At 32.7% G+C, this 12,079-nt stretch overlaps 1 protein-coding gene across 4 annotated transcripts in view; it reads left to right on the plus strand.

Moving 5' to 3' along the window:
- ZNF280D (zinc finger protein 280D) overlaps positions 1-12,079 on the plus strand; it is a 238,466-nt gene that overhangs the window by 141,751 nt on the left and 84,636 nt on the right. Inside the window, exon 1 of one of the 4 annotated variants that reach the window (XM_006920333.3) lies at positions 8,808-9,026. The exons of the other annotated variants lie outside the window; for them this stretch is intronic. The gene's annotated coding sequence lies outside the window, so the exon portion shown is untranslated. Of the gene's footprint in view, positions 1-8,807; positions 9,027-12,079 lie in introns of those variants that run through there. 4 annotated transcript variants of the gene reach the window in all.

The following is a 12,079-nucleotide window of genomic DNA, read 5'->3' on the forward strand; positions in this document are numbered from 1 at the left end:
GAGATGAGTTTGCATAAACAGACCTAACTAAAATAACCTTATCTTTAATTAGTTGCCCATATATTTTGTAGTTACTTTCCTGTGATTTATTGTCTCTCGCAGCCCAAATCCCCTTTCCTTTGTTAAAATGGTATATAAGCTTCTTTGAGTTTTACTTCTTTTCTGTGAACTCCCATGTAAATATTAATAAAAATGGTGTGCTTTTTCTCCTATTAATCTGTCTTTTGTTAGTTTAAGTCATAGACCCCCAGCTATTACAATCTAAAAGGTAGAAGTTTTTCCTTCCTAATACAGACGAGAAAGATGATGTCTTCAGCCTTCTATTACCTTTTTGAAAGATGATGCAATATTTTGTACAAGAACATTTTAAAAAAGAAAGGATAATGCATTAGTGATTATTTCTCTCTTGGGTTATCCTTATTAGGCAATTAAATCTTCTCTTTACTTACTACTATAGGTTTTTTAAAAGCATATTTAAGAATAATTGAGCAGAGGTGAAAAAACATCTAGAATGACGAAATTAGCAAAATATTTCAAAGCGTAGGAAAAATGAAATCACTAAGATCCCATCATGTATCTTAGACTTATAGAAGGATTCTGCAGACTCATGTAATAATTATAAGATAGAATATACAGAATGAGTTTTATTCTATTTAAAAATAATAGATTTTCTCTTCGTTGTTTGAAGATCTTTGGGAAACAATAAAAGTCATAAAATGTCAATCTTTACCACAAGAACTACTCAATAAAGAAAAAACCAAAAATTGTTTCTATGGACTTGTAGTATACTGAAGATGAATGGTTAATTTGGACAGATAGAGAGTTCCACCCCTCTCCAACACATTAAACCTGTCTGCCACTCCTTGTACCATGATAGGTTTGTCAGCCTTTTGCGTTGCATCTCTAATGAATGCAGATAGTACTTAGAAAGTTATTCCTCGAGGTTTGCATTCCAAAATATTTTCATTGTTACCATTTTTTTCTTCTCTTCCTTCCAAACTTTACATTCAGAGATCCTCCATAGTAAAAAATGATTAACAAACCCTATAGGATCAGATTATAATATTTAGGCTTCTTGGTGAACTGAATTAAACCAAAAATATTTTTATTTCAGTTATTTTTATTGCAAGTATTTTGGCTTTTCTGGTTTAGTATATCATGATAATATGTGATTTTTGGAATGACATATGCTTTGCTGCTTTGCATTTTTAAACACAATGCCTTATACATAATAACTGCTTAAGAAATGCTTCTTAGTGTTGTGCTCATCACTCGAATATTCTGAGTTTAAAATGATTACTTTCTGTGTATGTCTAAAATTTTGACTAGCCAATATAGCTAGTATAATAATTTATCCCTTTTTTAAATAAAAGCTTTGACTCAGTTTATCCAGTGTTGCAGTTCTTTAAGTGTGATCCTGAGGTCTTGAGATGCTTTCAGAGGTTCTACAGTCCTCTCTTTACCACCTACCTATCTCATGAGGTTGAATTTTCCTCACTTCAACAGAACAATGTAGTACAATAGAGTGCAGAAGCAGATTAGAAAATCCATCTGTCTTTATTAAGACATTAATGAGATTTGTTAAAATGTAAAAATGCCATTCTAAATTTTTTGTTTTGGAAAAATAAGTTATTTTTCATAAAAATACTTAACATTAAGTGCAATGGGTTTATTACAGTCATTTAAAGGTAAATTAATATATATTTATTAAATTTCTCAAGTTGGGGTTTGTGGACTCAAGGGTGAAGATTCCATCCTTAGATGTTAGTCAGCCACACTTTTTTTTTTTTTTTCCCAGGTTTGGGATTTCTTCAATGTAACAACTGCCTGAATGCCTTTCACTTGAGGGCTATTAACCAAAGCAAAGATCATTAGATCATGAAATAATTTGCTCCTTGCTTGTAAGCTCTACCCCCTGTGCGCTCCTTATTTTGTGGGTAATTATTACCTTTGGCAAGTTTGAGAAGCAAAACCTTGAGTGGGTTGAGAGGCTTTGAAAGAGATCTGGGGGTTTTAGGTATATCCTAATCCCTATTTCCTGCTTTGTTTACTTCACTCATTCATCGTTCAGTTTGCTTTTCCTATTCAAGGAGTAAGATTATCTGTCAACTCTACAGGATTAATAACTGCTGATAGAAAGGCCCTCATAAAGAAAATACAACATGGAAATGGCTTTATTAAGTTCCATGGGGAAAAATAATAATCTCCCAATTTTATTGAATAGAAAAATGTAAAGAGTATTGGCAATGCTTTTTTTGACACTGGGTTTATTAGGATTTGTGTTCATTTCAGAAGTTATAACACAGGAGTTGTCTTTCTAGTCTTTTATTGTAGTGTTTTAGAGATTACAAAATTTTTCACAGTTACATTTCACCCTTACTTATTTGAGTTGAGTGATATTTCATCATCCATACTTTGTAGAGGAAATTGAGTCTCAGAAAAAGTTCATTTCATTCATTGAAATACTGGGTGCCAGATTATGTTTTGTCATTTTGTAAATGTGATGCCTTGATATTCCCACATTTAAACCTCTCAGTCTTTCCATTTTGTGGTTATGTATGTTCTCTCTGTTGGGCTAGATAGCACAGGACTAGTCTTGCAGCCTGGCAGCACCAGCCACTGGTGGAAGCACCAGCTCCTAGAGCATTTGGCCAACTCTTTACCTCACTGCATTCTGGAAACTTTTAGCCCTAGGATAACCCAGCAATGCATAGATTGGTGGGGAGTTACTGAAGAGTTTGGAATTGATAAGAGATTCAGTGAAAGCATTGTTTTAGGAAATTGCTGATTTGGTGGTTATGTATTGAATAGATGAAAGCAGATCCAGATGTGTAAAGACTAGGTATAATGTGAATCTTATAAAGTAAATCTTGTTACTGCTATTTATAGGTGTGAGGTAAGGGCCTGAACAAGTACTTCGTAAATGGAAAGGCAAGGGTGGTTGTGGGAAATATTTTGAAAGAATACTCTATAAGACTGGGGAATTGATAAGATATGATGAATAAAAGAGAGTGACATTGAAAAATACTCAAAAGACACAGGATCAGAAGAATGACAGTTTTCATTTGTAGGAAAAGAGAAGTGCAAAGGTAGAACTAATTTTATAAATTGAAGTAAGGTTAACATGAAATTCACTGCTTTAACCATTTTTAAGTGTACAATTCAGTGGCATTTAATACATTCACAATGTTGGGCAACCATCAACACTTACCTAATCTCAGATTATTTTCAACTCTTCAAAAGGAAACCCATTACTCATTAAGCAGTCTCTCCCTATTCTCTCCTTTCCCCAGCCTCTGGCAACTACTGATCTGCTTTCTGTCTCTGGATTTGCCTATTTCAGACCTTTGCTATAATGGAATCATACAATATGTGGTTGACTTCTTTCACTTAACAAAGTGTTTTCAAAGTTCATCCATGTACTTCAGTTCATCAGTACTTCAGTTTTTAAAAATTGCTGAATAATATTTCATTATATGGATAGGCCACATTTTGTTTCTCCATACATCAGTAGATGAACATTTGGCTTGTTTCCACATTTAGGCTATTATAAATAATGCTGGAGAACTAATTTTTGTGGGGAAGTTGTTTTCACTTTTTGGAAATACTGAATTTGACATGAGTTTAAGTTATCCATATAGCAGTTTTCAGCAATTAAAAGAGAAGTCATTGTTGGAGTTTAATATTTTATGATTTTATAGACTACTAGTGAGAACTGATAACTAAAACTGTAGAATTTGTTAGATCTGTCTTTTAGGGAACAATTTGTATAGGGCCGAGGCCTAAACTTTATGAGAAACCTGATTTTACATTATCCAAGGAGGAAGAGAATATGGAGAATCTGTGAAGTTAAGAGGAGGAGGAGGTGGATAGAAAACCAGTCTGTTGGCATACAGAAAATTACTAAGAATATTTCAAGAAATTGGGTTAAAATAGATAAGGAAAATGAAAGGGTAATTTAATTATGAGGGTTGTTGGGATCTTCAGATGGATACCTTCAACGGAATACTGTGCAGAAGAAAATGTAGCTGTGCCTGCTGGATTCAGCTTAGTTTTGACTGACAGTGGTATCCAGAGCAAATTGTCTGCAGCTTGGATCAAGATCAGCAGGGGATTTTACTTGAAGTGGAAGGTGGTGCAAAGAGAGATTCCCTATACCCTGTTTTGAAGAAGGATTCCTTTTATGTAGATACTTTTCATGACTATTTCGATTTAGACTGATTTGTAGTCTTATGCAGTCTACTGAAGCCCAGGCTTTATTTTTATATGGAGATTATTCTGCTACATTTTATTCCATATCTTGTTACAAGGAAACAACAGTGACAACTGATAAACTGTTACATCTTTCATAATACAGATATTATAATTGGTAACAAATATACAACATGTATTATTCTGGTCTCCTTACTCTGTCATTTTGAAGTATAATTAATACAGAAGACTTTAAAAAATTATCTGGGTTCTTGTGTATTAAGTTAACCTACCAGTAGTTTACAGAAAGAAAGGTGACACAAGAAGTATCTATCTGCAAAGGCTTTCTGCTTATTAACATTATCTTTAAAATTTTTATAGATCTTGCTAACATTGGGAGTTCTGAGTTAAACCATCAAACAGATTTATTTATTAAAATGCAGCTTTTATTCTTTATTTAAAATTATCACCTATTTTTCTTCAGGAATTTATCTGCTTTGAATAAACATGAATTTCATCCTTGGTGTTGAGTTTCAACCCAACTGCTTTGTTCATTTTTTTGTACTTGAAAGTTTCTAGAAAATATTTGAGTATACCAAAATGTTTTATTGATAATTGCAAAATGAAGTTTTATAATTCAACATTTTCAATTAGGGCAGTTTTTCTTTTGTTAATAAAATAATAAAAATTCTCCTTTCATTCTAGGCAGAAATTCACATGCTTGTGTTGGGTGGATATGTTTATAATATTAGGCTTGGAAAGATCCTTGGGGATCTTGAAAGTGACCATTTTCAATTACATAATGCTTGGATTTTTTTTTTTTTTTTTTGGCAATCTTATATCTTGAGTTCATTTCATTTGCTGATATTTTAACTGCTAATTGTTTCGTTCTTATATTAGGATGAAATCTGCTTCCCTGTAATTTTAGTCTTATTCTTGGTAGCGGCAAATAATGTGTAGCTGAAATCTCTGACGTTTGAAGTGCCTGGGTTTGAATTTTTTTCTCTATCACTTAATTGTGTTACTTATTTTATGTACTTAACTTGTATGATTCGGTTTCCACATCTGTAAAGTAAGCATAATTATAGGGTCAATTTCATAGATTTTTTTCGAGGATGAGATGAAATCGTATATGCATTTAATTAATATTACCTAATGGTAGCAATAAATTGTTAGTATAATTATAATTTATAACGTATAGCAGTATATAATGAATTAAGCAGTTGAAGCTCAATACTAAGAATGAAGTTCTCTCATTTATTCAAAATAAATAAATATTACTAGTATTGTTATTGTTGTCACTTGATCTACAAAGAACAAGTCACCCTCTTTCTTTTTTTCTTATGACAAACTTTAAAATATCTAAACAGCTTTTACTTCTACCACCCTTGCCCCACAGCTTCATGTTTCCGAAGTTATTTATATTTAGTCCTTTGACCTAGACAGAGCTCTAATTCTAATTTCTTGTAGTGGACATCTGTTGTTTTTGCTACCCAATATCCATTCACTCTTAACATTGATAACATGTTTTGATTTTCCTTTGAGGAACTATCCCCCTCCTCTAGTTTTTAATAGTGGATTTTTTGTTTTGTTTTGTTTTGTTTTGTTTGTGGTTGGGTCTCTACCTCTGGTATCATGTGATCTAGGACTAAACCTATCACAGATTCTTAGCAGTAGTGATCGGCTTAGGGAAGGGCATATGACTTTAGCAAAGCCAATCAATTTCGGTCAAAGCTGGTCCTCTTATTATTGCCTGGAACTTAAAATTTGGAAGGCGTTAGGTTAGAACTGTTACTATCATTCACAATAGGAGACCCTTTCTGAGGACAGAATCAACATGGGGAAGCAAAGCCAGGGCATGGAGAGAGAAAAATCCAGTTTTAAATACCATTGTTTGAATTGTGCCAGTAGCTAGCTCTCTAAATGAGCCAATAAATTCTCTGTTGCATAGCCCCTTTGAGTAGAGTTTTTCTGTTACTTACAGTCCAAAGAATCATAATCACAGTATTCTAAGTAGGGCTTGAATTAGAACAGATTGTATAAAACCACCATCTCTTTGATTTTAGATTCAAATTCTGTTATTTTGAAACTATCACAAATCTGATCATATCAGTTCCTGCTTAAAATTCCCTCAGTGGGTTTCCATTACTCTTGGGATAAGGACAGAATTCTTAAACATAGTCTTTAAGGTCCTGCATTGTTTGATTCCTGTCTTACACACTACCATATACCTCCATGCTTCTTTTCTCCATTCACACTGGTTTCTTTGCAGTCTCTTATATTTGCTATGCCATAGATCTTTTGCACATGCTGTTTTTTGAGCAAATACAAAATTCTAGCTTTTTGAAATCTTTGAAAGCCTTGTTTGTTATTTAACATACATTATACTATTTATTCATTTATAAATTTAATCTACACATAGTATGGTGTTTGTCTAAATTGTTGCTATGAATATTGCCCTTCGTTAACACATGTAAGGCATATGAATGCCCTTTTTACCACTGAACTAAAACCTTAACTATCTTCCGTCACTGTTATTATCCATTGCATCACACATCGAACTCTCATGAGCATGACTGGGGATAGGGCAGGGGAGGGAATAAGGATTCATACTTTTTACCTCATTTACTTTTGTATGTTTGAATCATTTTCAGTGAACATTTATTTTTACTTAAAAAAACACTAACAAAAACATCTTTCCTTTAAGGATTAATATGAATGTTTCTTCCATGTGGAGGCATTTCCAGATTCCTCAGCTAGATGTGATTTTTTTTTCAATCCCCGAACCTAGAAATTCTTAGCATTTTTGATTCATAGACCCTTATGAGAATTTGATGCTCTCTGAAAGTGTACAAGTGTTCACAAAATTTTGCACATTTCTTATTTCTATGGTTCCCCCAATATCTTATCAAGAACTTCTGCTATAGCAGTTTTAATTTTTATTATAGCTCCCATTCCTTGTTTTGTATAATACTTATGTATTTATCATAATCTCCCTACTAGATAGTTTCTTGAGGTAGGAACTTTTTCATATTCTATGTAGTGTTGAGGATTGTGCCTTGTGTTAGATAGAAAATGATTAAGTATTATTTTTTAAAGTTTCAGTTGTTTTTATTACGAAGTATATTGTCATTAGAAAATCTGACTGAGCTTACTAACTTGGGGAATTGTTTTGTAATAGAGGAAAAAATTTCCTTTATCCTCTTAGATTAAATGCCTGGGACCTGCAAATTAAACTTAAAAAACGGGTAACAGGAGAAGAGGTACACAAATTTTATTTGATGTTAGTATTTTAACTTTTATGTTCATAGTGGTCTTTATAGAAAGGAAATGAAGACACAAAGAGGTGTTCAGACACTGACGGGGGCTTACGTTTACCATTTTAACAAAGGATGATAAATTTGTAAAGTGGCAGGACAAAGGAAAAGGAATTTAGTCTCCTAGGAGTGATAAGTTGAAGGATGGTGGATAAATATATAGAGGAAACTAATAAAAGATAAGAGTTATTTTAGTAAGATTTGTTTGTGTAGACCCAACTTGGTGCCGACTTTCTGTCTCCAATGATAATGGTAATTTTTCCTTTTGGTATGGGAGAGGGGACGGGGGAAAACCTTCATAATAGGACAATTTTGTCCTGCTTTTAGATAGATAGGTAGAGGGCAGAGAGCTCTTTCTGTGTTTTCTGTTTCTTATTTGTCTTCAGCTCAAAGCAGTGCTTATGCCAAAGTGATAGATTTGAGGTGGCATATTCTGATCCCCTGTAGGTTTTAAGGAATCGATCTGGATTTCTCCTTATTTTGAGAATTAAAGTGGTAATTCTTTGATTACCTACCTTCAGAAGAGGAAGTTTTTTCTTTAAGTTAGGAGGTGGACAGGAGAATCTAGGCTAATTGCTCTTTGAGCCTTGTTCTTGGAAATAGCTAGGGCAGCCCCTTTTAGGACCTGAATTTTTTTTAATCCTAGTTCTGATCTGATTTGTAGGCCACTTTTTTCTAGACTGAGTCCCAACCCTTCCCTTTTTCTGTTTGCCTTTTTTCTAGACTGAGTCCCAACCCTTCCCTTTTTCTGTTAAGATTCCTGAATGTATAATCTTTTTTTAAAATACGGCATTTGAAGTTTTTGGTTTATTTAAAAAATAAAACTAAGTATATCCATATTCTCCCTTTTTTTAGGTCTCTTTCTACTTTTCTTGGAGTGACCATTTTCAGAAGACAGTATTCTACTTGAAAAATTAGATTCTTTCAGAAATTAAGTGAGATTTGATAACTTCTAAAGTTTCTACAATCCCTCAATATTCTGTCTAGTATTTTAGCTGCTAGTGATCTGATGTTTCTCATTGTGCATTTTGTGTAGTTAGAGTGTGTTCTTTTCAAGAATATGTCTGTGACTATTTATGTTTAAAGTAATTAAAAATTAAATGAAATTTAAAATTCAGTTTCACGAGTGACATTTCAAATGCTCAAAGCCACACATGGCTGGTGGCTACTGTATTGGACATACAGAATATTTCTACTGAACAACACTGGTGTAAAGAATCATTGCCATATTTAATTCTTGTTTTTAATTAATAAATGCTTTCATGGATTCCTTTAGCATCTCAGCCACTGGAGTATGCTATCACCATAAAAACCCCTCAAAAGTAACCACTTCAGACTTTTGGTGGTAAGGTATAGAATTCTATGAAGAATTACATCAGTTGATATTTGAAATGGAATATCCAGCAAAGATATGAAGTGGGAATCTCAAAGCTCCAAAAGATCTCTGGCTTCTGCAGCTCAGACTTGGCTCCAAAATAGCCAGGAAAAGAAAACACTCTACTTCAGCTACTGACTCAGGTAGAAATTTCATGCTTGCCCATGTTTGTACACCTGTTTCTACAGAGAAAAAAAATTAATTCCAAGCGACTTACTTATCAAAGATGGTCATTCACTTTTGGAGATTGCTAACATAATTAATTATAATTCCTATTTTATTATTTTTTGTTTCAGCTTTTATGTATCTAACATTAAACTATATCTTAAATAATTTTTTCTATAAACAATTTTAAAAAATGGAAATGTGGGTCTGAATTTTTAATTGTTTGAAAATTTACTTTTACCCATTGATAGGTATCAACTGATGCAGTGTCACTGTGTTAAACAATAAAGGCAATGCATTTGACCTAGCACATAGTACACCTATGCTATAGTGTACGTAGCATACACTATAGCATAGGTGTTTTACATACTAGATATAGATCTGTTTACTATCTGATAAGGGAAAAGATTAAGCAATTTCCCAAACCACAACTATAGAGTCTGCACATAAAAAGAGAGCACTAGGCTAGGAGCCAGAAGAACCAAGTCATAGCTCCAGCACTGCCACAGCTTTCAGTCAAGTCCCCTTGCAATTCTGGGTCTAAGCTCTTAGTTCAACATCTAAAGTTTAATTCAGCACTATACTTTATACTTTACTGTACACTATATACTATAAACATTTATTAACCATAAACATTAAAACCTGGTAAAGAATGAATGCCAAATTCAGTTTCTGACTCAACCACATATTAGCTGTGTGACCTTGGGCAAGTTAATCTCTGTGCCTTGCATTTCTCTCTCCTCCCTTTCCATCCCTTTCTCTATCTCTGTATATAGTATATCACAGAGTTATAATGAAGATAAATGAGATAATACACATGAAGCACATAGCTCAGTGCCTGGCACACAGAAATCACTCAATAAATCTTAACCATTTTTAACTCCTGGCTAAATCTCATTTTAAAGAGCAGATCACAATTTCATTATACTGGAATTTACAAGCTATCAGCTGAGCATTTAGAAATCATTTTGTTATATAAGATGATATAAGATCTTCATTTCAGTAGTATTTCTCATGATGAAATTTTAGCTTTATAAGCCTTCTGGAATGTGGCTGTAAAAGCAATGCTGCCACATTTTCATCATTTTTTTATTTTTATTTATTTTTTTATTACATATTATTATTTATGCCTACAGCACCTGGTCTTCCTAGGTGGTCTCCCATCCAAGTACTAACCAGGCTTGAACCTGCTTAGCTTCCGAGATCAGACATTGGGCTTGTTCAGAGTGGCATGGCCGTAGACCATAGGCCATGGCTCCACTGGGGTACGAACCCAGGACCTGGTATAAAGCAGACGTGCTAACCGCTGCACTATGGAACCACATCCTTTTCATCATTTTTAAAAAAAGCTTTTATAAACTAGATAAAACACATAATATATAACTTTAAACTCGCATATAAACACAACACACATACCTACAATTTATCAACATGGTTAAATTACATACTACTAATCTCATAGAGCGAAATAAGTATGTAATTCAAAAATACCAACATATAAAAATTAACATTTGGATAAAGTGTCTTATAGGATTTTCATTAAAAAAAAACACTTTCATTTTACATACATCTTGTATTTTAATTTCTAAAAAAATCCTTTTTAAAAATGAGTTGGCTATAAGTAGAATACAAAAGTATATGTGAGGAATATGGTAAGTGGTAAGTTCTCCATCTTCCCAGACTCCAAAAGTTAGTTATTCAATAAAATAATCCAATAAACCACTATATAAAATTAATCTTTCTTTCTCATCATAAAAACAATGTTTTAATTGGAAGTTGCACTCATAACCAAGAAGTTAGCAACACCAAAGCCAAATATGATTAACTTAACATAAAAAGGAAAATACAAAACAAATAAATATAATCATTTTAAATAGTAAAAATTTATATTCAAAATAAGTATAACAAAAATAAAGTTCATCTAACTTATAAATTTACTCTAAGATTAACATGAGCTGTAAGAAACATTAACAAACTTCAACAGTGTTGCTTATATACTTAGAAGATTTTTTTTTTTCCTGCAGTATGATTTGGATGACACAGGGTCGCTGAAATATTGTTCAGAAAAGTTTGATCTGTTACTTTTTCTTCTCACAAATTTTCCAAGAGATCAGGCATTCATATCATTCCACTAACATTAAAGCTATGGTTTATGTTCTATTTCATTTTATAAATAATTCTTTAGTCTTTGTCACTAGTGGCATATTGAAAAGGAGGTCTTTAATTTTAGAATTCCAATCCCAAGTGAATCGAGCTTTAAGGATTCAAAGTGGGTTCTTAACTATGAGTAACAATGTAATATTTCCAACTCTGGTTTTGTGAGTTCAAGAATTTCCAACTATCTCAAGGAGACACTAAAAAATTAATTTTAATTTAATGTTCATTATCTTAACACACAGTCTTTGAAGGAGAGTCATTTTTAAAACTCTATCACCTTAGTATCTATCACCTATTGATTTCATCATGGAAATTAATTGTAACATGATTCAAAAAGCAGAGAACGATGATATCTACTTTGGCATTGTAAGACAAGTCACACAAACAGAAACCTACTTTGGAAGCAATAAACCCATATATAATTGAAGGAGAGACCCACAACTAAAATGTGATAAAATTCAGGTATTTAAATATGAAATTTTATAAAGAAATTAACTTATTAAAATTTGTGGTTTTGAACATTAAGTAGCTATAGGCTGAAATTAATGGTTCTAGTTGCATATGAAGATTTCCAACTTTTTAGTGTGTTGGCAAATGTTACGAATTTAGGTCCCTAGCTATTATGGTCCTGAAGCTTTTGAAGTAGGTTATCTTAAAGTTACCTGTATAGTCACAGGCAGCAGATAGCTTGTTCATATAGACAGGTCATTTATTTGTAAATCGAATATTAATTTTAGAGTTTTGCCAAGACATTTATATGATCATTTAACAAAAATTTTGTATAATGAGTCTCATAGGCTGGGAAATTGTGGTTCTTTGTAGTAGGTCCTTAATGCTGAGCAAGAACTGTGACATATTTATCTACCTGACATAT

The sequence above is a fragment of the Pteropus alecto genome, unplaced genomic scaffold (assembly GCF_000325575.1).
Source record: "Pteropus alecto unplaced genomic scaffold, ASM32557v1 scaffold86, whole genome shotgun sequence".
Taxonomy (NCBI): Eukaryota; Metazoa; Chordata; class Mammalia; order Chiroptera; family Pteropodidae; genus Pteropus; species Pteropus alecto.